This window comes from Sarcophilus harrisii, chromosome 2, assembly GCF_902635505.1.
Source record: "Sarcophilus harrisii chromosome 2, mSarHar1.11, whole genome shotgun sequence".
NCBI classification, from domain to species: domain Eukaryota; kingdom Metazoa; phylum Chordata; class Mammalia; order Dasyuromorphia; family Dasyuridae; genus Sarcophilus; species Sarcophilus harrisii.
Genome location: NC_045427.1, coordinates 24,209,173 through 24,235,675, shown reverse-complemented (window position 1 = coordinate 24,235,675; position 26,503 = coordinate 24,209,173). Strand labels below are relative to the sequence as shown.

General features: G+C 35.3%; 1 protein-coding gene and 1 non-coding gene across 3 annotated transcripts in view; both read right to left on the bottom strand.

The window, feature by feature from the left end:
* CTNNA2 (catenin alpha 2) overlaps positions 1–26,503 on the bottom strand; it is a 1,447,481-nt gene that overhangs the window by 781,569 nt on the left and 639,409 nt on the right. The window lies entirely within an intron of this gene.
* LOC111718737 lies at positions 12,145–12,250 on the bottom strand. The gene has a single exon (XR_002769226.1). It is a non-coding gene; the product is annotated as a U6 spliceosomal RNA (small nuclear RNA).

Genomic DNA, 26,503 nt, shown 5'->3' with positions numbered 1-26,503 from the left:
TATGGGGTCAGGCCCACCTGCCCTTCTTGCCTGTAACATCTTCCAGGCTCTTGCTCCTCACAGACTCAGTGTACAAATTACTAAAATGGCATAAGGCTGTGATTTTCTTTGTTTTTTGGAAATTATTTTTTTTAAAAAAAAGCAGCATCAAATCCTTTCCATTTGACATTCTTTGGTCGTGGTCTATTTCAAATGCAAATGATTTGGGAAAAATTTTTATTGTGAAGAGTTTGAGACAAGCTCTTCATAGGCTCCTTCATTGTCTTATGGAGGTAAGACTCCTCAGAGGCAACACCAATGTAGATTGATTATTCTTCCCCTCCTCTCTTCTTTTCTCAGCTTCCTCTCCTTTCCCCTCCTCTCCTTTTCTTATTTTTTTTCTGCTCTTCTTTTCTCTTTCTCTTCTCTCCCCTCCTCTCTTATTTTCTTCTTGTTCTCCTCTTATTCCTTTATCATCATGATCATCACCTTCTCCTTCTTCTTTCTTCTTCATCTTCCTTTTCTTCTCTTATTCTTTTTTTCTCTTTTTTCTTCTTCTTCATTTTCTTCTCCTTCTCTTTTTCCTCCTCCTCCTCTTTCTTCATATTTCATTCTTTTTCCTCACAAAAATCTTAAATACATTACTGAATTATGAGAACAATTCAATTCTTATGATTCCTAAATATTGATAAAAGAGAAATCCCTTAAATATTATTATTGTTATTGCAATTATTCATCAAATTATTATTCGTTCCCCTACTAAGTATTAAGTATCTTTCATTTGAAAAGCACTAATAGGAAGGACAGAGGGAAATAGATAAAAAGTTTAGCCATTCAAATTTCTGTCCTCAGAGTTGTAGAGAAGAACACACAGAGAGAAATAATAATTAATAAAATATGACAGAGAGATAGCTGTGGTAAAGGCAGTATTGCCAAATTCGAAGAGATCTGGGGCCACTAAACCATACATAAAGATTCCTGATGGCACATTTTAACCTAGAAAACCACATAATGTTAACATTATCTGAGTTTTATTTATTTTTATTTGTTTTGTTAAATAGTTCACAATTACATTTTATCGGTCTAGTCACTCTGGAGTATACAGCTGTGATACAACCTAGGAGACCTATCTTCCACATCTTTGATATCTCTGGCTTAATAAGTGGGTTCACATACAAATGAATGAACTAAGGCAAGGCACTTTGCCTCAATAATCACAATTTTAGAGATTTAGCACTGCAAGAAATTCAGAGTCCATCTAGTGCAAAACCTTCTGTTTATAGTTAGGAACCTGAGGGATAGGAAGTTACTTGCCCAAGATCACAGAGATACTTCCAAGTCAAAGGAGGGTTCTTTCAGGACCAGTTGCCCCAATAGAAAGGTTATCTTTCCCAACCCACCAAAATATAACTAATATATAGAAATATTCTCATTTTTTCCTTCTGGCCTTTCATATATAGCTGTATGCTGACAACACTCCCATTTAGCATTTCTCTTCATCTCCCCAGCAAGACCCCACTATGGGAGGCTGCACAATTACCCAGAGTACTGTATCACATTATCACCCAATTAATGTCATTAACAGTTTCCTCCTCAGTAGTCAACACAAGAGTGATTGCTTGCCTCACGGTAGCAATAAAATTACAGAGCTATTATGATGATGTAGTAACTAGAAAGAAGGTTCAGAAGGAAGAATCATTTTTTTCTGCATTGCCTACTGGGGGATGTGACTGGTGACATAGAAAAATGAAGTACATCTCTTTGAGGGATTTACCTTGGCTTATCCAGGAAGGGTAAGTCACTACTATTTTTTGAAACAAAGGAGGTCATACATAACTACCAACTTTGCTGTTTTCTGAACAATTTCATAAACATTCTACAAATACTAATGAAGAACCTATTATGTGTTTGATGAACAAAGTCTTGTATTAGGAGATGATAGACAAAATGAATTTGACACTTACTCTGCTGTGTAGGTACATCACAAAGGAAGGACACAAGTAGTAAAATAATTATGGTACAAGGGAAAATGAAAAAGGTTATAAGGAGAGGAGGATTTTAGAAAAAATTGGAAGGGGGAAGGGAGTTCTAATTATTTTCTGCATGAACAAGATGAGGTCTTTTTTCCAAATTTTCCAACTTCCAGATAACTGAATTCCTTCCTTAAAAATAGAAATCTAAGGGGGCAAAATGGATAGAGTGATGGAATTCATATTAGAAATACCATCTTCCCTCAGCAACTATGTTGGCCTAGACACGTCACTTAAATTCTTAGTGCCTCAGTATCTTCATCTGTAAACGAAGGAATTGCAACTGATTGCTACTAAGGTCTTAGAGCTATAGCTCTAAATCTAAAAGCCTCCAATAAGTTCCTATATTATAATGATTGTGCATCTTGGATTTTCTGTGACAAAATAAAATAATGGATGATTTTTATAAAGATTTGATGAAAGAATACCTTTATTTGGGGCTCATAAAATATGGACGCTGTATTCATATGTAAATTTATACCATTGGTCTGAATATAGCAGCTCTTTTCTCTAATCTCATGATATCTTACCAGAAATTTCCAATGTACATAGTAGCCTCCCAAAATCCTCCTTTTGATTTTAACAATTCACTCTAATTTCTTCAGATAGAATCTTAAAAAAAAAAAAAAGGAAAAAAAAAGATGATTCAGGGGTTATGAAAGGATTGAGTTAGCAGAGAGGATGGGAAGCATCCTACTTTGACATATTAGCAATTATTTCCCCATAGTTTCCTCTGTAGTCAAATTCAATTCTTGGATTAATCATGTTAGAATCATAACTAGAGTGAGATGGTTTGGATGTTACCAAGAGAGTTAAATTTAGAAAGCATTTAAAATCACTTAAGAATCCCTCAGCAGCAGTAAAGCTAGAGGTTTAACAATAGCTGTTAAGAATAACTAGTTAAACCAGAAAGTTAATCAGATATTACACTGAGAGTGAACTCTTCCCTCTTGTCTCAGGAAGAATTTTTGCTATAATCTCTAGACACAAAATTTCAGTCTGTAAAATGGAGAATCCTGCTAGCATTCTGAGACACAGGTGCAGAGAGACCCTCCTAGGTTATGATCTGATCCTCTAAACTTATTTATGAGACTACCATGTGGGGCAGAATCAAAAACCTTCCTGGAGACCAGGTCTATTTCATCCATGACTTTTTTCTCACATCCCCATTGACTGGGGATAAAGCAAATAAGTTTGTTTGGTGTAATTTGCTATTCACAAAGATGAACTGGTTTTATATTTATTACTGGTTTTATATTTATATTATACTAATAAAACAAAAATATAAAACAAAAATATAAAACAAACCCTAGCATCTAGGGTTTAGATGCTAGATACCTGTATTGATAAAGTCTCTGCAGGACCATGGACAAGTTACATAGACTTTCTAAAGTCTCCTTTCCCTCATTTATGAAATCTGTGTTACACAAGATTGTTAGAAGGATCAAGGATCAGATATTTTCCAAGAGATAACTTGTAAAAGTTACATACAAAATATATTTTATATCTTTTTTTATATTTTCTACTATAATTATATTTCCAAACAAAATACATTAACTTAAAAAATAGAGCTTCCCAGTTGCTAACATTAACATCACTAAATTGCTTTATTTCAGCTAGTTTTTCAATAGAACCGATCTTTAAAAGTCTCATCCTAACTTTTGGCTGCTTTATATTTTTAAAGCTGCTGCCCCTTCTTGTTTCTGGATCATTAAATAAAGATAAATAAGCACAGAAATATACTGTGTAACCATGGTATTTAAAGGGAATTTAAAATAAATCTTTTGCTCAAGTGAAAATCCCTGCAATAGAAATACTCTCCCTGGACTTGCCATTTTTAGGTTGGAATTTGGGATTATGTGTTAGATCTTCTTAAAGTGGAATCTACCCAGCCCATCATTTGCCCACTTTTATTTTTCAGGGTTAGCTTTGATCTTCATCACTTCTTTTTTTTTTTCCCAAAATGAGAACTAATAGCAACAAAGACCTCTACTGGTTCCTTATGCACCTAGGTTAGGTTGAATTTTATAAACTATCAGAGCTGAAATGAGCCTTTCAAAGGTGCTTTTTTTGAAATAGAAAATGAATGTAAGACTAAGAGATGGAAAATAAATTCCTAAAATGGAAAAAGTATGATGATCCAGAATTCTTCTACAAATATTTCTTTTCCCTCTAGGTTTTAGAGCTAGAAGGAACCATCCGGTTGAACTTTATAATTATGTTTCAGATGAGGAAACTGAGACCCAGGGAGGATAAATGTCTCTTCCATGGTCACTCAGGCAATAAGTATGAGAGGGATTAGAACCCTGGTTTTCTAATTCTATAGATGCTCTTTCCACTATATCATAGTATCTCTTATACCTCTTTCCTTGAGCACTACCCTCTGAATATTTCCTTCTCTACTTCCAGATATATTTACTTATCCCAGAAACTTCCACTATATCACCCTCAATATACCCTTTATTCCACAAATAGCCAATAAGTTTTACCTATTAAGTAGCTACAGGCACTACCTGTACTATATGCTGGGGATACAAAAAGAGACAAAGACAGCCTTAGCCCTCAGAGAGCTCTGCTTACTTCACTCTGGATCAGTTCACCTGTCTTCCTGTGCTTCTTGTATTTGTCATATTCATCATTTCATGCAGCACGGCATAGACCATTATGTTCTTGCCCCACATTTTGTTTAAACATCCCCTACTAGGGGAGGGGATGGAGAGAAAGGGGGCGGTACTGGAATACAGGGTTCTGCAAAGGTTAAAGATATCAATGCATATCTTTTGAAAATAAAAAAGCTTTATAAAAATATTCCAAAATATATGTACATTCCCTATTAAAAATGAATCTATTTTGTTTAACAATTCTCTTTGGATAAAATGGCTTCTATAAACATTTTGAGATATATGAGGCCTATCTTTTTATTACCTATTTCTTTAAGTCATCTATTTTGCAGTGGAATCTCTGGTTCAGGGTTTACGGTGACATTTTCACATAATTCCAAACTGTTTTTCTACTTCCCCACTTAAATTCTTTTCACTTTTTTCCTTCCCCTCTTCAACCATATTCCCACCCAGAGTGGCAAATAATGACATTAAAAATCCAGTTTTACTCCTCATGAAAAGAGAGGTAAAAAAAATAAAACAGAAAAAAGGTTTCTGTTACCAGGCTTTCTTTTTATCTCTAGCAGTCAGAGGCTTTAAATTAAAGTCTTAACTAAGCAAAATAATCAGGGTATCCTCTGATGCTGGGTAGCAAAACAGTAACAAAAAATCTTTTAAAAGAAATGTGGGTACTCTAATAACTATTGAAAATCTTTTCAAATGTCTGAATTCTGTTTCCTGACATAGTGAGAGAAACAGTGTGATATTGGGAAGAGATATTGAATTAGAGGGCTAGATTTAAGCTTCTATGTCTATTACTCAATACATCTGACTGAAGCCAAGTCTACTTTTCCTCCCTAACTGTAAAAACAAGGCCTGTGATAAATTACCTCCAAGGTTCCTTTTTTTTTTTTTTTTTTTTTTTTTTTTTGAATATCCAGTTTTGCATAGTGCCTGCCTGGCACATGGTAAACATTTAAACTTTGATTTTTTGATTGAGTAACTGAATTGAACTCTAAATCCTATATTAATCAGATGAATTTTAACAAAGAAAATGGAAAGCTTTTTTTTGCTAATTAAGGTAAGGTATTCAGTCTCATCAATATGAATATTGTATCGCACATAGTTAGATATCGTTAGGAGATATAAGAAGTTATGAAACTAAAGCAATCATTAGCATTTCAATAGTGTATAGTGGTTTAAAGTTTTAAAAAACACTTTTTGTGCAATATCTCTTTTTATTTTTGTTTAATTGTCTTTTTCATGCCCAGTTTTTCATGCTTTATTTGGGATTTTCTAAGCAAAGAAACTAGAATGGTTTTCCATTTCCTTCTTCAGTTCATTTTACAAATGAGGAAAGTGAGGCAAACAGGGTTACATGATTTGACCAGGGTCACACAGCAAATAAGTATCTGAAACCAGATTTGAACTCAAGTAGATGACTTCATTTCCAGCAATCTATCCACTGTCACCTTTCTCTTTTCTTTACACTTAGTAAATGAAGAGAAACATCTCTGAATACCTCGCACAAGTTTCTTTGTTGACTAATCACTCTGTAGTGTGTGTGTGTGTGTGTGTGTGTATGTGTGTGATCTATGTAACTATGAAAATTGGGCAAACAATGCTTATTGTGTTTATCTGGTTCAATTAGTTTCTAGGTATTTGAAATTTTTCAGCATAAACTCAGGGCCTAGGGGCTGCTAAGCATCACTCTTGCTGAGATGATGAAACAATTCATAATGGGTGGATATAACATGTAGAAAAAGAGAGCAAAATTGTTCCAAAAGCAAATTAGAGCTGGAGCAACTCTTATAATATTTATTAAGCACCTGCTATATTTCAGGTGCTATATTAGGTCCTGGGATTATAACTAAATGTAAAAACAGCATATTCCTTTAAATAATTTTATATAATAAGGAATGAGGAAAAAACAAATATTTCATGCAAATTATATACAGATTAGATAGAAGGTAACTTTTGAGGATGAAAATGAGGAATCAAAGACTTGGTATTGGTTGGTTCTTTCTGATTTAGTAGTCAATCATCTTTGAAATAATTCTTCAGTTACTGGAACCACAAATGAGGAAATATGGTTTTATCTCAGCAATGTCTGTATATAACAAGTCCGAAACACACAGACATAAATACATGCATACATACATACACAATTCTTTTATGATTACAAAATCCCCGAATCTAGGAGTTGAAAAGGAGCTTAGAAGCTATATATCTGTATATCTCTATCAGATCCTCTGTCAGATCAAGAATCTAAAAATGGTATTTTTGATGAGGAAAATTAAAGTTGTTCTGTTGTCTTCCTGCCATCTAGTATCAGAATTAGTGAATTACTTCTCAGCAATTCCTCTTTTGTTTAAAATAACTACGAAAACCTCTTTTTGTTGAACATAGTTTGCCCCTGCAAATTCAATTTATTTTGAGCTTGCATTAATTTTGGCTTATTTGATCATTTTTCTCCACTAGTTGTTTTTGTGCCTGTCTTAAATACAAGTTGCATTTTTTCTTTTTGCCCTTTTGAACTTTTTCTTTATGGAAAAGTATAACAGGCTTATGTAATTATTGTACTGATGATGAAATCAGAGAAACTTGAAACATAACCCAGAAAGCATTTCATCAAGTGCGCTAGAGGGTCATCATTTGCCTTGGGGTGTTGGCCCATTTTTTTTCTCATGAGTGGCACCGCCATTGGCTATTCCTATCTTTGTGTAATTTGGGGTTCAACTAATTTGACATCTGGTTCCCCTCCAAGACATCTCTATGCATAACTCTGCCTTATTCTATGCCTCCAAGGGCTGATAAGAACATCTTTCTTAAATAGTTTCTTCTCTCCCAGATTTTCTTCCCATATGGTCTTTTGCCCAGGGCTCTAAGTTCATTTAGTCATAGAATTATAAAATGTTGGACCCAGAAGGGACCTTAAATGGCATCTCGTCTAACATTCTTATTTTGTAAACAGAAAAACAGTTACTAAGAGAAAGAATTCAACTTTTCCTAGTCAGTCAGTCAATAAGCATTTATTAGACACTTACCATGTGCCAGGCACTAGATTAAACACTGAAAATAGCAAAAAGAAGACAAAATACAGCCCTTGCTTTCAAGGAGATTGTGGAATAATGGGAGAGACAACAGGACATAGTTAAGATGAATAATTAACAGGGGGAAAGCATTAGTTTTAAGGCATATCTCTCTTAGCTTGTACAGAAAAGGAGCTGTCCTTAGTTCCTAGTCCAAGGATATTTCCACTACACAATACCACTTTATTAATATGCTCCTTCCCTTATACACTGGTATAAATATTGAATCTTTGTGAGAACATCATGATATAGATGGCCAATTTACATTTATATAATCTAGTAATTGCAGATTCCAAAATTCTTCTTAATATTAGATCTATCCACGTGGCTCTCTTCAATAATAAGATGATTCAAACCAGTTCCAATTGTTCAGTGATGAAGAGAGCCACATACACTGAGAGAGAGGACTATGTGAACCAAATGTGGTTCACAACATAGTATTTTCACTCTTTTTGTTGCTGTTTGCTTGAATTTTATTTTGCTTCTTTTTTACTGCTTTGATTTGATTTTTCTTGTGCAGCACAATAATTATATAAATATGTATGTATATATCAAATTTAATATATATTTCGACCATGTTTAATATATATTGGACTATTTGCCATTTAGGGAAGGGCATTGAGGAAGGGAGGGAAAATTGAAACACAAGGTTTTTCAAGGGGTATTGTTGAAGAATTGTTCATGCATATGTTTTGAAAAATAAAAGGCTTCAATAAAAAATATTAAATCCATCCTTTCTCCATAGCCATATTCATATCTACATATGGCAATTTAAATTTCCAAAAACTTATTGTAAGTTTTCCAGTTAAAGGAAAATCCTGCAGCTATTTCTTGTATTTCTTACTTAACAACTAGCTAGCCAATGTTTTGTCGTTTTTTTAAACTCCTTGTTGTATCAAAGAAATTTTTTCTATTGTCAATTTTTTATGTTTTCACTTTGTGTGAGGTTTTTTTTTTCCCTTCAGGTAAATCATAAATATCTTTTAACTTAATTCAATGAGCACTAAATGCAAAATGCCTACTGTTGTCAAGTCCTGGGGTTCAAGCCTCTCAACTCAAGAAATGTCTAGTTTATAAAAAAAATCTCCTATATCACATTCTTTACAACACACATACACACACACATACATATACACAGAATAAAAATATGGAAAGTCTATATAAGGTCAATTTCAGGAGGAAGATACAAATCTAAAATAAAGAGCGACTTGTTAAATGATTGACAGTTACAGATGACACAATGAGAATGTAGGAAAGAAAGGGATAGGGATACTTATGGGATAAGGCTTGCTGAATCAGGTATGAGGAAAACTTTCAGCCCAATGACTGAGATATTGAACAGAGAAATAGAAGAGCAAAATTGTCATTTTCTTCCTAGAAAAGGCAATGTTGGTTTGATTATCAGTCATGTAAAATTAGGCAGATGAAATTTGTAGGAAATGAGCACAAAGTGTCCAATTCAAAATCTAGTCCTTGTTCATCCATGTAAGGGAAAGATGCCTATTTTTATGAGTGACATTCTCAATGGCCATTCCCATTTTTGTACAATTTGGGGTTCCAATAATATGATAGTTGATGGCTTCTCAGCCTTCTCCATGTATGGCAATGGTTTATTTTCAGCAAATGGACATGGCCCTTGTAAGCATTACATGAGTCAGCCTCAGAAAGATAATCCTACAAAGTAGCAGTTCAATAAACCTTGGCTGATTGACTGAAAAGGAAGAGATAATGTGTATCAAAGAAAGAAGGTAATTTTTCAATATTGGTAGGATAATTTGGAAATACAACAGGCAAGATAATATGCCTGATAGCCTTCTGTTTGGAAAATAATGGGAACTATAACAGTGCAACTTTGAAAAGAGCCTGCTACCAGGGAGCCCCACAACAACCATTGTGCTCATTGTACAGAATGGGGCTGGACTGAGATATTCTGTCCATACCTAGCTCTCAGCTGTGCTGTGCCAGAGAGAACCAAAGTAGGCAGCTTGGTGTCTGAATAATAATCATAATATCCACTATAGTAATAATCCCTCCATATCCCACAGGAGTCAAACTCAGCAGCAGTTGCTGCCAGCCATAGTTAAAGTGACTAATCACCTGCCCAATGGCCAGTAGATGCCCTAATTAAAAAGTAATTACCACAATGAAACAAATACACACAGACATTCCCCAAACATGGTGAATGGAGCTATAGCACATTTTGGGTGTTTGATGAATTCATTAGGACTTCCAGCAAAAACATACAAACAAAAAAACACACATATACATACATAATTACACACACACATATTGCTGAAGTAGAGTTACAAACCAATGGCCATACTCATATCAACTTGGGAAAGTCTTTGGTTCAATTCCATTCAACAAGCATATATTAAGCTACTATTGTTTGCTGGGCCCTGAGGATATAAAAACAGAACAGAAAATAGCCTTTTTTTCCCCCTATTAGACAAGTACACATAAGTAAGAGTATAAAAATGCATAAATGAGAACTCAAAGTACTCCCAGTCTATTCTGTCACTTGAGGAAATCCTAGAAGACATTTTACAGGACATGGCTCCTGAGAAGAATCTTGAATAGAGCTAAATATTCCAAGAGAAAGAGATGAAGAGGTAGTTTATTGCAAGAATAGGATTGTACAATCATAAGATTATGGATCAAAGTTAGAAAACCCTCTGAAGTACTCTATCCTCTGTCTTCTAAAATTAAAGATGAGGGAAATAAGGTCCAGAAGGGGAAAGAAACTGCCCAAAGTCACAGAGGTACTAAGTTTTGAAGGAATGATTTCACCACTGGAATGGAAGATAGTTAATGTTAACCCACAGGGCAAGGAGCTGTAATGTACAGCTCTAAAAACATGTAGTTATTAAGCTTGTTGGAACTTTAGATGAAAGGAGCCGGGGTGTTACGAAATCAGACTGGAGAGGTAAACTCTAACAGTCCGATTTTAGAGGACCTTATTGGATGTCTTTAATGATCTGTAGTTTATCATCACAAGCATTAAGTGTCACCGAAATTTTTGAAGAGAGTTTACATGGTCAGGCACAGACTTTACAGAGTTTGAAAAGGTATGTTACTATAGTCCTAGAGAAATTAAGGGAGATGGTGAGCATAAACTACTTTTTGTTATTGTTGTTAGTTGGCAAATAAAACTGGAAAAGGGACAATAGGTCAAGATGATGGTAAAGAAGCTAGTTATTGGTTTGGTTTGGTTTTTAAGGATCAAGAACAACCAAAAAGTTTGTAGATATTATCAACTCAAAAAGCCAACACTATGCAAGGAGAGTACTTATTGTATGATCCTGGAATGAATGAAAGAAAGAGTGAGTGAATGAATGAAAAGTCCTTATTAAATACTTACCATGTGACTATACTAGCAGTATGAGTGCTAGGGATAAAAATACATAGATAAGAAAATCCTTGCCCTTGAGAAGCTTTCATCCTAATGATAGAAATAACACAGAATACAATTGGCAGCCAGCAAAATAAAGATCCATTGCTTATAATTATAATTAACTTCTAAAAGATTAAGGAGTAAAGAATTGGAAAAATTCTTAGAGTAACTCAAACTTATAAATCATTAGGAAATCCCATGCTTCACATAAGAATTAACATTTACATATAGTATAAAGTATTTAGAAGATAGCAAAGTAACATAGTGGATAGAGCACTAAGCCTAGAATTAGGAAGATCTTAGTTTAAATCAGGTCTCATATATTTACTAACTATGTGACCTTGGACAAGCCATTTAACCCTGTCTACCTCTATTTTCTCATCTGTCAAATGAACTGGAAAAAGAAATGACAAACCATTCTAGTACCTCTACCAAGAAAACCCTAAATGGAATCATGAAAACTCAGCACTACTGAACAACAACAAAGTTTACAAAGTGTTTTACATAATCATCTCATGTGAGTCTCACAAAAATCATGTGAAATGAGGGCTATGATTAACCCATTTTAGAGATTAAGAAAATGAGGCTCAGGGAAGTTAAGCAATTTTCAATCAGTATTAGAAGTAAAATTAGAACTCAGGTCCTGATGACTGCTTTTTTTCCACTGTACATCCTTAATCATTTGGGAGTCAGAAGCCCATTTCCCTACTTCCATTCAAAATGAGCAAAGAGTGGGATCAGATAGTCTTTGACCTTTACACTTCATTACTTTGCAAATCAAGTAATATATTGCTTTATGAAAATAACACCAGGCCCTGAGAACCCTTAACTCTACATGTCCATTCTCATTATACATTATTTTTCATTATACATTATTAATATATACATTACACTCTTGCCAGCCAAACTGGCCTTTTTGCTATTCATCACATGACATTCAATTTCTATCTTGATTTCTTTGCTCTGCTTTGCTCAGTGAGGAGTCTTTATATAACATCTCTCCCCTGACCCAACACCTTTAACTACCAAGTTTTTATTCTCCCTCTCCTTTTAATAAGGAACAGTTTAAGAATCTGTATGCCATCTTGTGGAGGGGCCATGGTCATTTTCTCTCAATCATTCCAATTTTAGGATATATGCTATCAAAATTAGTGCTACTTATCCCTTATACAATTATGTATGTCTCTCATATAGGTTATATTAGATATATAGACAGAAACATAGATTATAGATATACATACAAATATACATATATGTGTATATGTATATGTGTCTCTCAAAAATACAAGTATATCTCTCAAATCAATGAAAGCTTATTGGGGTCAGATACCATTTGTTTTTGTCTCTCTCTCTCCATGGCTTGGCCCAGTGCTTAGCACTTAGTATTTAATTTTTAAATTGATAAAGGGTCTAATACACTTTTGATACTGTCAACATGTGGAATAGTCAATTCCCTTTGCTACTGAGTAGGGGGGAATTTGTGGTTTAGTGACAGATTTGGAGTGAGGATTTGAGTTCAAATCCTGTCTTTGGCATTTATTCTCTGTGGAGTCTTTGGCAAATCACTTAGTAAATCTGAGTTTCCTCATCTAAAAAATGAGAAGTGTGACCATGATGTAATATGAAGTCCCTTACTTTATAATTATTTAATTTGGCATTCCTGATAGAGATGTAATTAGTAATTTTACCAATTAAGCCCAATTATTTGGAGAGGTTTGAGTGGAAGGGCAGAAACCCAGAAGTTATTCTTGGGTAGAGTCAGGGAAGGGCAGGAAAAATAACATCCTCTCTCCTATGCCTCAGTTTCTTTATCTGGTAAATGAAGGAGTTGGACTAAAAGGCCTCTGAAGTTTCATCTAGTTCTCAATCTGGGATCCTATAAAATATATATCTAATGCTAAACAATGCTAGAATAAGCTGAGATGAGAATGGAAGGAACAAAGGGATAACTGCTCAGAATTTTTATATTGCTTTTGTTTTCTATACCGAAGAGAATTAACTTTTGGATTGGAAAAGAAAAGGGGGGAGAGACTAATAAAGAGTCAATATGGGTAGCTAGGTGACACAAGTGGATAGAGAAATGGGTCTGGAGTCAGACTCCTTTTTATAAGTTCAAATCTGGCCTTAGATATTCACTGTGTGATCCTGGACAAGTCACTTGCCATTTTTTGCCTCACTTTTCTCATCTTCAAATGATTAGAAAAGGAAATGGAAAACTATTCCAATACCTTTGCTAAGAAAAACATAAATGGGGTTATGCAGAGTTCAGCATAATAGAAAATGACTAAACAAGAGTCAATGCTGAAGAAAAGTAAGAAATCACCTGGCTGTCCTTTCATGAGATTACTAGGCCCAGATTTCCTCCATCCCTAGGTACTTAAAGAATTGGCAGAGGGGATGTCTAAGTCTTAATCAATGAACTTTCAAAGACTAATGGAAACACAAGAGCATGGATGTAATAATTTTCAACAATGGAAAGAAAATGGTTACTTCAAAGGGTACATCAATGATACAAAAGCTGATTCATGGCAAAATTCTAAAATGTATTATATGTTTTAAAAAAGTATTGATGTCTTTTCAATATCACTTATATTTCCCATCATAATGCTCCTATCTTTCTGTCAGCCATTCTTCAAATAAAAAAGAGAAAGAAAAAAAACAGTTCATCAAATCTAGCCAGGACAATTAATTAACCTGATCCATAATACATTATTAATAAGTTGTTGGTGAACATGTAGAAAAGGAAATAGGGATCATTGAGAGGCAGCACACGGTCCTCAGAAACAGCATATATATCTAACTTAATTTCTATTTGTGATGGCATTACTAAGCTGCTAAATTGGGAGAACACTCAAGATATTATTTATATAGATTTTTGCAAAACATTTGATAAAGTCTCTCATGCTGTTTTTGTCTTTGTATCACCAGGACCTAGGAACAGTGTCTGATCCATAATAGTTCCTTAAATGTATGTTGAATTGTATTTGTTAATCCATATAACTGAATATCTCATATAACCAAAGTGTAACTCTGCTACAATATACATATACTTTAAAGTATTCTCTATATAAATCTTTTTTTGAAATATGTTAATATTTTTCCATCTTGTTAAACAGGGCTCAGAGCTCATTATTTATGAAATGTCTAATAATCTAGGGTCTTCATTAGGAATATAAATTATTTCCATTTAGGATGAAGGGCCTCAGGAGTTTCTAAAAGGCATAGATATACTATGAGCTGTTCAAAGATCAATTGTCTCCAAACGATTAGCTGGAAGGACTTTATTCCCTTTTAATTCACACACACTTATTCTTATGAAATAAGAAGAAAAATTGAGTTATTTGCCCCACATTACAGTAATAGGAAAAATGTGAAGCAAAATTTGAACCCAGGCCCTCCAAACTTTAAGGCTTGAATTGTATCTACAATATCATTATTTCTTCCTAATTACCTGTACATAAGAAATTAATGGATCTTAAATCTGGTTGTAGCTGAGTACTATATTTCACCACTCCATTTATCCTTTCTTATTTCTTTCCACCACTTAGTTTTCCCCTCTATATTCTCATTTTTTTTCTTTTCCTACCCCATTTATCTCATTGGTCCATTTCCTTACCATGCTATTTACCCAGACTTTACACTGAGACTCTTAGCTCTACCACTGATCGTTGTACTTTTTTGTTTCTGATTAGTCAACTGACCATCCACATCCCATCAAGTACAATCTCTAGTTCTTGGATTTTGCCAGGGTTTTCCTAATTGATTGTCACCTAATGCTTCTAGTTTAAAAACAGATCCTGGCTTTGGTGACATCCCAGATGGTTAAGGATGCCAGAAAGCTATAACCAAGCAACTAAGGGGTTCATGGCCCTTATCATTTTTTCCCTTAAAGTAGAATCTATCTCTACTTGCAGAAAATCTTGGGCCTCCACAGGAGGGAGGTCCAATTTGTGGGTTACTCCCATTACTTCCCTTCTCTCTGCTCCTGCCCGACTTGTAGCCATTGAACTACTCAATACACTATGGAAAATGAGACAGAACTCAAACCCAATCTATTCTGCTACTGGTTAGGAGCTTTGTCCAGGAAGGGAATTGAAACCACTGCTGAAGTAATGAACAGTCAGTGGTTAGCTTGCTCTCCCTATCTCCCGCTCCTATGGGGACTTGAGCGATGACTGTAATTGCAGTCTGTTAACTACAGTCGGATATTATTTCAAGGCAACAGCTTTGCTAGTGTCACCAGCAGTGATATAATAGCTGCTGCTTGTGTAATAGCCGTGAATCGGGCCTGTTTATTGTCATATCTATTACGGAAAGTAATTAAAATTGCAGCTCTTTCCCTTTCAATTAGAATGTTGCATGGAGTTAATATCAGATGCAGAAAGGCACAGGTAAACAGTCAGGAGGGAAAAAGAAAAAAATATTCTATGATTATCAGAGGAACCAAAATCATCAGAAACATAGAAGAGAAGAAAAATAGTCATTGAAGAGAGTGGGAAAAATAAGCAACCAAACAAATGAGTCATTACAAATAAAGGGGTCTGAAGGTAAGCCATCAGTTACCGGTTCCTTTTCATAATGATCTCTAAAAGTTAACTCTAATTCCCCTCTACAATGAGATGCTTGAATGATTCGTTATTTATAGTGGTAGACAAGCCGGCCTGTCTAAGGCATTTGCTAACCATCTCAGTCTCTCTGAGTTATTTTCTGTGATGGAGTCTACACATACCAATCTGTGAAGGGCTTTTCATGCTCACTGAGATTTATTAGACTATCACCTTTCCAACCTCCACCAATGAACAGAGAATAACATCCTTCTGCCTGCCTTAGAAGTCTCTACATGAAGAACACATGGTAGCTTTATTAAAAGAAAAAAAATCAGAAACCTGTTACAGATACTGAGGATAGAGTGATAAATAATTTATTTCAAGTCTCAGTCACCTTGAGTTATATTCTTATTGCCTTTTTGGGAAAACTATTAAGTAAAGCTTGGTTTTGCATTTGCCCATAAGAATCAATCTGAGCATTTATAGACTATCTTCTATGTCCCAGGCACTTTGCTAAACACAGTGAAACCAAAAAAGAAAAGAAAAAAGGGGCCCCCAAGGAGCTTATATTCTATGGGGAATGGTCATGGCACAACTTTTACTTGCAAAATTTTACACAGAAATTGGAAAATAAATTAAAGTAGTTTGGAAGACTAGCAAAATTGAAAGAAAATTATAAATCATTTCTAATCTTATTTTGCCATTAATCTCTGTGTGACCTTAGAGAAGTCCCCTGACCTATCTAAAATTCAAGGAAACAATATAGTTTAAAGAGGTGTATTGAACATCAAGAGAGACTTGGATCCGAGTCAGTTTCTGACACTTATTGGTTTTATGTCTATGAATACAGCATTTAACCCTAGAACCTTAATTTCTCCATCTGTAAAAAAGGGAATGGTCATATCTACAGTGACAGTATAACATGACATCAATGTAAGCATTATCCATTGTGCTTGTTGGAAGAGGGGAATGATTAGTGATAATCTTCACAAATCCTAAACATCTTTATCAGTGTTAGCCTTAGGGAAAGGAATTAGATAAGGAGGTGATCTGTTTTTTTGTTTTTTTTGTTTTTTTTTTTTATTGATAGAGAAAATATCTGGATAAGGACACTTCCTTTATTGAGGCAAGTATGTATCTTTCCCTGCAATCTCTAGTTTGTTTTAAGAGAATGGCTTACAACCCAGTTTCTTAAACTGTGGTTCACTATCCCAAATGTGGGGCTCTCAAAATGATGATTTCTTATCATTAAATGTTTAATTTGTACCTATATACACAGGGTCACATAAAAATTGCTCAGGCAAAAAAACAGGTCACAAGTGGAATAAAAGTTTAAGAAGCCTTGAGCTAGAGCATCCAGAGATTTAGGGATGTGGTCAGGATTATTTTATTTTTGTCAGTCATGTTTGACTCTTTCTGATCCCTTTTGGGATTTTCTTGGCAAAGATACTAGAGTGCCATTTCTTTCTGCAGTTCATTTTACAAAAAAGGAAACTAAGGCAAATAGGATAAAGTGATTTGTCCAAGTTCCAATTTGAAGCCAGTTCTTTCTGGTGCTTTCAATTCACTGAGCCACCTTACTATACAGAGCTGAGTCCAAATATGGTTTGACCCTACCTATATTACCACTTATTCTGTTAGTCTCCGTTTTCTCATCCCTACAATAGGGATTATAATAGCACCTACCATTTAGGGCAGTTGTGAAGATAAAATAAAATAATTGCTGAGTCCCTTGCAAACTATAAAAAAAATCCTATAAATGCTAGATGTATATTATAAATATTATTATTACTCTAACTGGTACAATATAATTTTTTTTCTCTGCCACAATCGTTTCCAAGTTCTGATCCAGATCAGATATTCTGAGACTCTGAGAAGCTTCTTCATCGGAACATAGCTTTATATCAGTTCCATTATGGCTAATGGAACTGATCTCCTGTCCTAGTCCCTATGCAGCAGGGTTGCCCCCTTCGGTTCAGATGCTGGTATTTCTCCAGAAGCTTTGCACACTAATCTTGCCCTTTCTCAACAAATAGGGTGAGTTTTTGTTTTGTTTTGTTTTCTTTCATTTGTTTTCTTTTGTGGGTATTTTGGTCACAGTCCCAGACTCTGTGTAAACACCTGCCACTTTCTTTTATTCCTCTGCAGGAAATCATGTGAGAAGCGCATGTTTCTTCACAGGGAAAAATACACAAAGTTCCTGAATTGTATAAAGCAGTTTGTTCAGGCATGAGAGTATTTCCCATTAGCCTTGTACCATTCCCCAGATAAGAAGGCTTCAGCTAACACACACACAAACACACACACACAAACACACACACATACACACACACACACACACACACACACACACACACACAAAACATTCCTTTATAGGTTTGAAAGAAATGTCAGCATTGTAATCTGCTAAGGCTGCATTTAAGCTAATGTCGTGGATAGAGCATGGGGTTTAGAGTCAGGAAAATCTGAGGTCAAATCTAGTCACTCAGGCCTCTTTACAATTCCTTGTATGGGGCTTTCCATCACACATCTCTGTGACTCCTTATTGGCCACCAGAAATCTCCAGGTGCCTTTAATACTCAGCTCAACTATCACCTTCTAACATAAGACTTTTCCTGCCCCTCCAAGTTTAGTGCTCCCCCCTGTAAAAAATATATGTATTATGTATGTATACTGTTTATTTATATGTATGTATATGTGCTTGTATATATGTATATATGTATGCATATATATATAATTTATTTTAAAATTCATTCTGTATTTACTTATTGGATTTTGTTGGTTCCTCTAAAGGAATATAAAGTATAATGTTTCTGATATAGGAGTACATAGAGTCTAGTACATGCTGCCTTTGTTTCATAGGGTAAATTAATCTCTCTGGGCCTCAGGTTCCTTATCTATAAAACTAGAGTTGGAATGAACCTCTTTTTATAACCTCAGAACTTAACACAATATCTGTACATTATCAACAGACTGGTTTTTGACTAATTCACAGTCAAACTCAAATAGAAACAAAACCCTGAAGGCTGAACATTGACATAGAAAAGTACAGATTAGCATTATTCATGTTATCTCATTTGTTTTATTAAACCTTTGCTAATTTTATCTGACTCCTTGTCACATACTGAATTTTATGGGCAGAGTCAGTGAGTTTGATACCTGTGGCTTACATTCTAGCTGAAAATTTATGATTCTTGGAAATATTTCATTGTTTATCTATATAGATCCCTATCCCTTCAAACAGTACCTTATATATAATAATCATCTAATAAATGCTTCTTAAATTGAATTGGATGGAATTATTAGCAAATGTGTGATATGTGATATCAGTTGGTATGATAGCAAATCAGAAGAGAAATAGACATCTTTGTGATTATAAACCATCACCAACTGGATGGACCAAACCATCACATTCCAAAGTTGGAACCAATAGACTGGGGAGACAGGAAGCAAGTATTTATTAAGCAACCACTATGTATCAGTATTTGTGCCAAGTGTTTTACAAATATTACCTTCCTCAGAACAACTCTGAGAGTTATCTCCATTTTTTATTTAGGGAAACTGAGACAGACAAAAGTAAAGTGACTTGCCCAAAGTTACTCAACTACCATAAGTAACCAAGGCTAAATTTGAGCCTGGATCTTCTCAACTCCATGCACAGCATTCAGTGAACCATGAAGCCCCCAACTGCCTCTGATACACCTTTGTCCATTCTTGTAGTGAACCATGTATAATTGTTTCAATGAGAGTAGGATGGAGAAAGTCAGGATATAGCTGAAGAGAAGGTTGAAGTTAAAATGTCCCATTATATGAAAGTAATAACAATTAACTGTCTTCATTCAAAACCAGGTGAAAACACAAGTGAACAAACAAGCAGAGAGCTGCATTTCCAAAGATCTAAAACTTAAATAAACAAGTCCAAAGTTACTGATTCTCTCCATTATCCAGCTGTCAATGAGCTTCATGGCTAGACAGATGCCCTTGATCAAAGACATGAGCCTGATTCTCTAACTACAGGCCCAAGCTGTGAAGATTTATAAAATTATATTTTATGGATTAGGAGTGAGAAGGATGATTATATATTATTATTATTTAAATGTACTGAACCTTTACTCCTTCTGTGATATAAAAATAAGTATGTAGGAGGTCTAATTCACCATTTGGGTTTAATCTCTTCCCTAGATACGCCTGAAATTGCTCAGAAAAGAAATGGGATCAAATTTCCTACTCTTTCATTTATGTTCAGTTTAGTAGTAGAGTTCACAAAAAATAAGCAACAGGGAAAACGTGGGGATGGCAGAGGCCACAGTCAAGCAAGAGTCCAATTATGCCTTTATTTTAAGGCTAAACCACAGAGTCCAGACAAGGTATTCCATGTGGAATTCTTAATTTTTAGAGATATTTTCATGTAATGCAATTTTCCTATTGAGTGATTTTCTTGGGGAAAATATAAAAAAGAAGCTTCACATAGAGAGCTGGCTTTAGGGCCAGGAAAATCTACATTCAAATCCTCAAATCTAACACATGATGACTTTGTGGCAATGAGCAAATAATAATCCTTTCTGTACCCTCGGGCAACCTTCTAAAATATTCTTTGGTCCATCAACCAATTAATTAGTCAACAAGCATTTATTAATCATCTACTGCCTACTAAGTACTATGTTAAGAGTTAAGGAATTTTTGTTGAAAGAAAGACATCCCTTGTTCAGTCAAGCAATAAATTAGTCAACAAGCATTTATTAATCATCTACTGCATACTAAGCACTGTGTTAGGAGCTAAAGCAGTTTTTTTTAAAAATGAAACAATCCTTGTAACCTCAAAAAATGACAAATACAGACATAAGCATACATAGAATAAATATGTCAAGCATTCAAACACAAGAAGGGAAGAAATAGAGACTCAGTGTGATTTCATTTATATAGAGCAATTCCCTTTATCAATGGTATCAGCTTCTTTCATTAATTGCAATTAATAAACATAGTTTCCTAGGAAACCAAAAGGTCATATTCTTTGTTCAGTGTCAAGAAGTGGTTATAGATCAGAGGAAAAAGAGAATACTTGAGTCTCTTCATCAGCAAAATGGAGATAAGAGCAGTATCTAATTCATAAGGTTGTTGTATCCATCAAATGAATTAACATATTTAGAGTGCTTTGAAAATCTTAAAGTCTTATACAAATCTTTTCACTATCATCATTGTCCTCATTATTGTTATCCATCCCCACTAACGTTGTGGGAGGAGAGATCCCAAGCACTTGGAGAGATCAGAAAAGCTTCATGGTGCTTGAGTTGGGTCTTGAAGGAGCAGAGGGACTCCTTACGACAGGCTTGAGTAGACCCTGCTTTCCACTCCTGATGGGGTGGACCAGTCAACGAACACAGAGACAGAAGGTGGAATTTGAAGTTGGAGGATCAGAGAGAAGTCCAGTATGGCCGGATTGTTGGGTGTGAGAAAGAAAATAATGGATGCTAAGGTAGGGAAATTGGGTTGAGTACCTGTTACATGGAACACTAAGGCATAAAGATAAAATGATCAACTTCATAGGTACCCTGAGCCCAGGAAGCTTAGAGTCTAGTAGAATGGCTAAGATATCAAGAGATTCCAGGAAGAATGGGAAAGTATTATATGTTGGAGAAGTACAAGTTCTCAGGTAGTCTTAGTCTAGTATCTACAGCATCCTTCTTCTGAAGCATTCATATACACAGCCAGTCCTATATACATGCACATGCACATGCACATGCTGGTAAGATAATGTAATGATAGGGGAAGAGGAGAAATAATGCCAACATCCTGAAAGCTATCAGAGACCCTCTTTACCAGATACGGTGCCATCATTGCTTTATTTTACTATTTATTTATTTTTATTAGCAATGGGCACCTGGGGAGGAAGTTAGTTTTCCAAAGAGCTGGTTCATTATAAGTCAAGCAAGTGCATTTTTCCTCACTGTGGGGACTTGACTCTGCCTCCCCCATCTTTCTGGGGGATATTGTGGGGGAGACTGCATGAGAAATAAAGCAACATAAATAACCACACCATAATACACGTCCTAGTTATCCTCCTACTCATCAGGAGAGAGGTATTAGCAGATCTCAAGTATAACAGAGAGACCTACCTCTCAGATGAGAAGTAAAGAAGGAATACAGCTCTGCACCTGTTCCTTTGGCTGAGGAATGGAGCAGTGGGTGGTGAGGCAGGAACACTTGAGGCTGAAGCCTACTTCTGTTGCTCCTTAGATGGGTCACCTCTTCTCAGATCCATGTAGATCATATACGTCAATCAAAGAATAAACACTGACTATGGAACAATGTGCCAGGTACTGTGCCAGGACTATGGAAATAAAAATGAAGTGCTTTCTTGCCCTCAGGAAGGTCACATTCTATTGGGGGAGACAATGTGGAGTCATAGATATTTATAGAGACAGAAACATATATCTAGATCTATTTAAGGGATTCCTAACTTTTTCTACTCATGACTCCTATGTACCCAAGAAATTTTTACATGATCCCAGGTATAGAGATCTGTAAAATAGGTCTACAAGTCAAACATTTATTGGTAATAAATCATAATTTTATGAATCCCTACATTTGGTTATGAGATCCCATTTGGGGTCATGAGCTGCTATTTATAAAGATGGGATTTAAATGACACAGAAACAAGTGTGTGTATGTGATGTGTGTGTGTGTGTGTGTGTATATGTGTGTGTGTGCACGAGGTAAGTGGAATGATGGAGAGTACCATACTAGCAGTCATGAAAACCCAAGTTGGAATCCTGTCTTAGACACTGAGGAAATTAGGGATGAGATTTAGAATTGAAGAGAAAAAGACATCAAACTGAAAAGAACTCATCTGCTCCTCTCTGTCTCTCTCTCTCTCTGTCTCTGTCTTTTTCTCTGTCTCTCTGTCTCTCTCTTTCCTCTCTCTCTTTCCCTCTCTCTGTCTCTTTCTCTCTGTCTCTTTCCCTCTGTCTCTCTCTCTCTCTCTCTCTCTCTCTCTCTCTCTCTCTCTCTGTCTCTGTTTTTCTCTGTCTTTCTCAATATAGATAATGGTCTCTGTCTGCACTCACAGAGAAATAGAAACAGACAGAGAGAGGCAGGAGACAGACAGAGACAAAGACAGAATAGCTACTTAGCGCAATGGAGGTAGAACCAGGCATCATGTAATCAGGAAGACATGATTTCAAATCCAGCCTCAGACACACTAATTATGAGACCCTAGATAAGTCACTAAGCTTATCTGTAAAATGGGAGTGAAAGCAGCATCAACCTCCAAAAATTATTGTGAAGATCAAATGAAATAATAATGCGAAGTACCTGATACACAGTAAATACTATATATTATTATTAATCTATATGCTTATATATATTATATGCAATCTTAGATAATGGTTCCCTATGGAATTTATCAATCTATCTATTATCTGGAGCATCAGCTGCAGAGAGTTGGTGCTATTCAGTCCTTCCCAGTAATGTTCAACTCTTCACGACCCGTTTTGAGATTTTCTTGGCAAAGACCTTGGTGGTATTTGTTATTTCCTTCTCAAACTTATTTTACAGATGAGGAAACTGAGGCAAAGGAGATAAAATAACTTGCTCATAATCATATAGCTGAGAACTTCCTGACGCCAACCATGGCATTATATCTACACCTGGTTGCCCTGCAGAAAGTAATTATAGGACTTAATTGAGATACTATATACAAAGTAGAGATATATAGAGATCTATAAAATAGGTCTACAAGTCAAACATTTATCGATAATAAATCATAATTTTATGAATCCCTACATTGGTTATGACATCCCATATATGGGATACATATATACTTTGTGTATATCTATCTATCTATCTATCTATCTATCTATATATATATATATACTTTGTATATACATATACTTTATATACACACACACATATATATATATATATATATACAAATATATACAAAAAGTACTTTGCAAACTATAAAGTGCTATGGAAATACCCAGTTATACTATGATGTTGTTATTGGCAAAATTATTTTATATAATCTTATCATAATACTCTCCTCTAATTTGATCCTGTAGGAAAACCATGTGAAAACTTCTTGTGGTATAGTTATTTTGACGCTTTTGTTAATTGATCCCTTTGGTTGAAGTCTAAGATATAAGCAGCCACAGCTGTAAAAATATAGAGCTGGGAGATGCTCTGAGATCATGTATCCACCCCCCTCTCATTTTATAGAAGAGGCAGCTCTGGTGCTAAGAGCTAACGTGTCTTGTCAGGGAAACTCCTAGAAAAGGCCATTTCTGCCCAGTGCTTCCAGGTCCTCTCCTCTTCTCCTATTCCTGGCTCCTTGGAGTTGGGTGTCCAGCCTCATCACTTACCCGAAACTGCTTTCTCCAAGCTCTCATCAATCTCCCAAGTGCCCAAGCACTATCTCAGCTCTATCCTATTGATTTCTCTGCTACATTTGATCTTGTTGAGCACTCTCTCATCACAATGCTGTTTCTAGTGTCAGCAAACCAGGATTCAAATCTGACTTCTGACACTATCTTAAGCCTGCCCAGATTTTAATTCTAGCACCTTCTCTCCTCTTCGATTATTTCCTAATTATCCTCAATAAAGCTTGTTTCTTCGTAGTTGTTTGCACATAATCTCTCTCATTATTATACAGTGAATCTTTCAAAGTCAGAGGACATCATCTGCATTTTTTTTGAGTCCCTAGCACTTAGCACAGTGCCTGACACATAGAAGGCACTTAAATGCTTATTGCCTGACTGGGTTACCTTAGATATGTCTCATAACTCATCTGAATTCAGTCTCCTCATCTGTAAAATAAAACTAATCTAAATAGCCTTGGAAATTTTTTCAAACTCTAAATCTCTGAGCCTACAGTTAACTTTCCTCTAGGTCTTCATGTCACATAAAGTTCTTCTTAACCTGGGGATTGAGAAGTTTTAAAAAATATATTTTGATACCTATATCCTGTATTTCAATATAATTGGTTTACTTTGTAATCCTCTATGTTTCACTTTATATATAAAATTTATTCTAAGAATAGACTTACCACACTGGCAAATAGAAAATACCACACATCCAAAAAAAACTCTGGTTATTAATTAGATCAGATTAACTCAATGAATTCCTTCCTTCCTTTCCTCCCTTTCTTCTTTCTTTCCTTCCTTTTTTGCTTCCTTTTTTCTTACTTCTTTCCCTCTTTTTTCCTTCTTTCCTCCCTTTATTTTTTCCTTTCTCCCTTCATTCCTTTCTTTTTTCTTTCGATTTTTCTTCATTTCTTTCTCTATATTTCTTCCTCTTTTTTTCTCTCCCTTCCTTTCTTTCTTTTTCTTACTTCCTTTTTTCTTTCTTTCTTTCTCCTTTTTCTTTCCTTCCTTCCTTTCTTTTTTTATTCTTCTCTCTTTCTCTTGATATAGTACATGTTCTAACAAATATGAAATGTTTGAGAAATATTTTTGATATATAATTTGGTCCTTGTTCTACCACTTAAAAATTGTATTATCTTAGATTAGAGCCCCAAATGGCTGTTTTCCTAACTCTTAGTTCAGTGATCTTCCCACCAGAACAGGTTGCCTGAAGACATTACCATGTTGTTTTTCTAACAGCCTTTTTTTTCTAATCTCTCTCTCTCTCAAACACACAATCTCATTGTGTAGCTTGAGGCTTGCAAAAGTTCCTTTGGGAAATCACCCCTAAGACTTGACTCAAGCTGCGAGAGCATGCTTTGATTTAGCAATCTAGAAGAGCCAGGACTGATCAGAGATAGCCATGTTCCACTTGACCGAGCTTGTCTCAGAAAAACTTTGTGAGATGACTGAGCACAAAGCCCACTCCTACATGAACAGATCTCTTTAACTTGTCGGGTACTAACTGGATGGCCTTGGGAGAATCACAGCTCTCTCCTAAAGGCATCACAATATCTTTCTAAGGTGAAGAGAGAGCAGTGTCAGTTCCCACGCATCCACTCCTACCCCTCAAATATTCAGCATTAAAATATTACCATGAAAGATGGGTAAATGCTAGACACTGTGTTCTTAGCTAATGAGGCAATCCCATTTGGGAACATTTGCATCTTAAATGCTATTCTACCAATAGTATTTCTCACAGATCATCACAATCTGCCCTAATGAAAGCACTGACTGAATTGACTTCAGGGCCATCATCAAAATCTATTCATATCAGTGTTTTAAAAAAAATAAGAAAAAGTTAAGATTAAAGTCCTAATATATTTTCATGGATCCAACATTAAACATTTTCAATTCATCCTATTTCTTTTATTATGCATGCTGTCTTTGCTCTTATATTAGGGGCTCCCTGGCAGCAGTTACTTATTTTTGACCTTACTTATATCTTTGATGCTTTACAATCTAGCACAATTTATTATTGCTTATTTCAGTCATATCTGACCCTTTGTGATACTCTTTTTTATCACCTTTTTTAGGGTCTTCTTGGCAAAGATAATGAAGTGATTTGTCATTTCTTTCTCCAGCTCAATTTACAGATGAGGAAACTGAGGCAGACAGGGTTAACTGGCTTATCCAGAGTCACACAGCTAGGATATGTCAAAGGCCACATTAGAACACAAGTCTTCTTGACTCCGTGCTCTGTGTTCTATCCATTGCACCACTGACATGCCGATCTGGTACACAGTAGTCCTTAATAACTGTAGACTCATTCTGTAGACTCATAGAATGTAGAATTGAAAGGAATCTCATAGACTATTTGAATCAACCTCCCTGATTTATAGTTGGAGAAACTGAGCCCCAGAGACATTGTGTGGTTTACCCAGGGTAACATGGATAGTAAATGGAAAGCCAAATTTTGAACTCGAGACCTTTGAATCCCAGAGTCAGTTTCTTTTTATGGC